We start from the raw sequence: 5000 nt of genomic DNA, 5'->3' as shown, positions 1-5000 counted from the left end.
GCTTGATTCAAGCAATTCGAGATATCCAATTCGCGATCGATCGCGAAGGATTCCATTTAGAAAATAAAAGAAGAATTCTTTTCAAACGGTTCCTCGTTAATTGTTTTCTCTTAATGAGATTCAGAACCGAGCTACGCGACGACTAGCTATCGTCATCGTCATCGTCGTCGTCCTCGTCGTCGTCGTCGTCGTCGTCGTCGTCGTCGTCTTTCTTTCTTTCATGACTTTTTATTCTTTCGCGACCTTTGAGGATGATTACGAAATCACGTGACATTTCACGTTCTAACTGCATAACTTTCTATCCATCTAACCGAATCGAAGGTGGACGACCAAATTCATACTCTTTTCTCACGAGTCTTGTTTCTTCTTTCTTTGGTATCTCGCGATTAGATATACATCCAGCTACCTGTCTTATAAATCTTATATTGAGTCTCGCGAAAATACGTAGAAGTGAACGTTGAATGGGATATGTAAAGGAAATAAACACGTTATAATAAGAAATTAATTATTGTTACTGTGAGGACAAGTTGGACATTTTAAAATAAAAAAGAAAAAAAAACACAAAAAGAAAAAAAGAAGAAGAAGAAGAAGAAGAAGAAAAAAAGGAAGATAGGACGTTTCGAGAAAGAATTGCCTTTCTCACGTTCGACGAATTCATTCTTCCTATCCTTGTTTTCTCCTTCTCTCTCTTTTTTTTTTCCTTTTCTTTTTTTTTTATAGACCAAAAGTCAAAAAGATATTTACGAGAAAAAGAGAAAGAAAGAGAGAGAGAGAGAGAGAGAGAGAGAGGGAGAGAGAGAGAAGGTTGATTCGACGAAATAAGAAAAGAGAAAGAGCGTAAAAGTGGAAAAATGGAAGGATAAGAAAAAGAGTAATGTTAACCCGGAATTTCGACCGGTTCACCTTTTCAAGTCCGATCGTGATTTTCGTTTGTAACCAACGACGAGAGCGCGCGGATGCAATCCTCTCTATGCAGTCGCGAGGGTGGGAGATAATGCCCAGGTGAATACGAAATGGCGAACGCAAAGACGCCTTTCGAAGACGTGCGCGCGCGAGCTCGACCTTGACTGGAGATCGCTTTTTCTCTCTTCGAGTTGCAAGAGAGCCGTCGACGAGATGATGAGGACGACCACGCCGTTCCTTCTCGTGTTTTTTTCCTCCTTTCCTATATTCTCTCTCTCTCTCTCTCTCTCTCTCGCTCTCGCTCTCTCTTTTTTTCCTCTTTATGCTTTTTTCTCGTTGCCTTTCATTTTATTCTTCTATCTTTCTCTCTCTCTCTCTCTCTCTCCCCCCCTCTTTCTCTGTCTCCCCCTCTTGACTAAGATAAAAAGGAGCGTTGCGTAATCGTACACATATACAACTTAACGTAAAGAGAGAGAAAGAGAGAGAGAGAGAGAGAGAGAGAGAGAGAGAGGGAGAAAGAGAGAGAGAGAGAGAGAGAGAAAGAGAGAGAAAGAGAGAGAGAGAAATAGACAGACGTATGGAAACTAAAAAGAGAGAAAGGGAGAGAAAGAGAACAAGTTTCATTACTAATGTACAACTATTACGTTACGTATGTACGTCGTGATAATAAATAAAATAAAATAAAATAAAATAAAATAAAATAAAATAAAATAAAAAAAGAAAAGAAAAGAAAAGAAAAAAGAAAAGAAAAATGACAGAATGAACTTGACACAATCAGCATAAAAATATTATACGTGAATAATTTGAAATAAAGAAAAGGAAATGAAATGTATAATAAAAAAAATGGTGAGACAAATGGGCATTTAAAATTTACAGGATTTATGACTTGGTGTTAGGAATATAGAAATGAAGTTAACGTTTAAAATTGAAAACAGATAGACGAACGGACGGACGGACGGACGGACGGACGAATAGACTGACAGAAAGAGATAAAGAGAGAGAGAGAGAGAGTGAGAGAGAGAGAGAAAGAGAAAGAGTAAAAAAGATATATGCACACGAACGACGATAGAACGACCGTGGCTCGCTTGAACTTGAATTATATCCCCAAGAAGAAGTCTCGAGCCTTATTGCGAGAACGAGTCTGCGGCGGTGGCGGTGGCGGTGCATGGTTGTAGATTAAAATTTCACTTCGACCCACGATATTAGAGACGTTTCCTTTTCTCGTTATCCGGTTATTTCATCACACTCTTGTCCCATTGCCGCCAACCAAGTCGATCGTAACGCGCGTAACATTACGCGTGCACTACGATAGAAATTTTCTATAGAGATAGATAGATAGATAGATAGATAGAAAGATAGATAGATAGATGGATGGATAGATAGATAGATACGTAGATAAATCGTGATGCAAAATCAAAGAGAAAGAGAACTAGAAATTACGTTTGTCGTAATAAAAAGATACTTATGTCATGCGTATATGCATAAATGTTAATTATTGAAAGATAATATAGGGATCGGGAGAAATATATATTATGTAATATAAACATTAATTAATTAAAGATAAAATTAAAAAAAAAAAGAAAAAAGAAAAAAGAGGAAAAAAAAAGAAAAAAAGAAAAAATACGAAACGATAAGAATAAATGTGAAAGGAATAACGAAGTCTGACTTAGCGAGGAAATAAATAAAATTTACGTGAATATTATGGGAATGATTGATACGATGAAAATAGATATAAATGAATGAAAATAAGGATACAAAATAAATACGAACGTGCGTATATTGTAGCAATCGAAAAAAAAAAAAAAAAGAAAAGAGAGATGAAGTCAATTTCAAATCTTTAAGTTTCTTTCAAACGAGTGAAAATTAAATGAAAAATATCTCTGATGAAAATTTCTTTTGATTCATAAACAAATCGAAAGAAGTAAATAAGAATATCGATACTTTAATGGTTTAATGGTTAATAGAATTTTTATAGGATTTGTGAGAAGTTGTAATCTCGACATCAAACTGAAATGCCTTGGCATTATTAGTCGACGTAAAAGGAATCGTTGTGCTTTCGAGAGCTCCGATTTATCGCACCGATTACGCGAAATACTCATGGTCCTTTACCTTAACCCCTTGAGTTAAATTATAAACGGATATACTCGAGTTATTTTTTTCGCGAATTTTTCTTTCCCAATTCTTTACCATTGTCTCGAATATATTAAAAACATTTAATAAGAAACTAAAGTAGTAGGTTACATTGTATAAAAGCGTAAGAATTGCCTTTACGATGCGTCAAGATAATTTCTCTTATCTCGTATGTTTATTCCATTATATTTCCATGGAATTGGTCGGTAGCGGAAGATTTTCTGAGAGAAAGTTCACTCGTATTCCTGTCGGAATGTAAAAAAAAAAAAGCGTATATACCGACAAAGAAAAGGAAAGAGAAAAGAAAGCGAAACTTGCTTACGAACTACCGTGGAATTCATTTTTCCTTCGAAATAGGGAAAATTAATCGTAATTGTTTTTCGTGAAGTAGATCAAAGTTTTTTCTTTTTTCTTTCCTTTTGGTAGATATTACATTTGCATGACATATATGACAAAATATATTTACGGTAAACACTTTTTACGAAATTCCAAGAAGTGCATAATTTTTTAATTTGTTGATCCAAATGCGTGTCTTATCTATCAGTAAACAATTACTGATGCAAGGAAAAAAGAAAAAGAATTATGTCGATATGTAAAGCGATCGAACATACCAATATTTATAATATAATAGGTTCTATTGAGATTATACTTTCGATTTGTCTTCCTTCTTTTTTTTTTGTTTTTTTCTTTTTTATTACTTTTTTTTATTTTATTTTTCTTTCATTGTCAACGTTTCTACAAAGTCGATAGGAACCATCGGAGGAAAGTTATCGAGGCTTTCGTTTTTATTCCCAATTATGTCCGGTCCCTTTTAATTTACACGAAGTCTTACACCCAAGAGACAAGATCGGAATGTCGGTGTGCCGGCTTTGCGAATCGCCTTATTATTGTCCGCAATGGCTCGACGATTTGTCGTTTCGTTGACGCTGCCCATGGTATTAACCAACTACGGTAAAATACGATCGAGGAAACGGCAAGTGAGTTTCACGATTTACCTTCGAAAGAATTTTTTAACAAGTCGTAATGAAAAATTTAACGTATCGATTGTCGAGTATTAATTGGTAATGTGATTCGTTTAACGAGTTATAAAATGGTAAGTTTAACGTGATATTATGTCGTGCAAAGAAAATTATAGATATCAAAAGGTCGGATTCGATTGGGATGAAAATATTAAAGGAAATAAAAAAAGCAAAAGAAAAAAAGAAAGAAAAAAAGAAAAAAGATAATGGTAAACATCCTTCGACGCGAAGAGATCGATCGCCGTATTTGGTGTGGATGACGTTGCGAAACAAGTTAAAACTAGGATGACCAGATTTGAAAATTTAGTCACGATTGCATACGCGTGTTTTCTAAAGAAAAGGTCTTGCATATCTCCCTATATATATATATATATATATATATATATATATATATATATATGTTTTACACATAATGTTTTTCTATTACAAATGAAGTAAATATAAATATATGAAGTGGTGTCTCATTCGAATCATTTCCTCGCGTCATTGCTATCGAATTGGAACCATTTCCGTAGTTAATAATTTTAATTTAACGCACGATCTATTGTGTCTGGCAAAATGAAGTAGGTAGATCAGGCATGTCAAATTTATTTTGGCTCTAGCATTAAACGAGCGAGCTTGTGCCAAATCGATGGCAACACACGTGTTTGCCAAAAATTTAACATATTGCAACAATTTGGTTAGAGAATCGTTCATTATGCGTTTTGATTTTCCTTTGAAAAATATCTATCGATTTATTTTCTTAGAATATCGATATCACTAATCTATAATATATCGTTCATCGATGAAAAGGATCAAAAACAATTATTTGCACGTGTTCAACGACATTTAAAGGGACTTATAAAGAGTAAAAGTGAAAAAGGAAAAGTGAAAAAAGAAAAGGAGGAAAAAAAGAAAACTATATCATAAATACTTAATCTATATCGTCTCACCTCACAATTTAATTCC

The 5000-nt window shown here is 34.2% G+C and overlaps 1 protein-coding gene across 2 annotated transcripts in view; it reads right to left on the bottom strand.

Moving 5' to 3' along the window:
* Window positions 1-5000, bottom strand: part of ken (zinc finger and BTB domain-containing ken and barbie protein) — a 37558-nt gene that overhangs the window by 27336 nt on the left and 5222 nt on the right. For both annotated transcript variants that reach the window (XM_035863872.2, XM_035863871.2), the window contains exon 1: window positions 4985-5000. This exon is cut by the window's right edge. The gene's annotated coding sequence lies outside the window, so the exon portion shown is untranslated. The remainder of the gene's footprint in view (window positions 1-4984) is intronic.

Source organism: Vespa mandarinia, chromosome 7 (genome assembly GCF_050613455.1).
Source record: "Vespa mandarinia isolate Hongniang chromosome 7, ASM5061345v1, whole genome shotgun sequence".
Lineage (NCBI taxonomy): Eukaryota > Metazoa > Arthropoda > Insecta > Hymenoptera > Vespidae > Vespa > Vespa mandarinia.
Note: the sequence above shows the minus strand (reverse complement) of the source record. Positions and strands in the feature narration are given on the sequence as shown.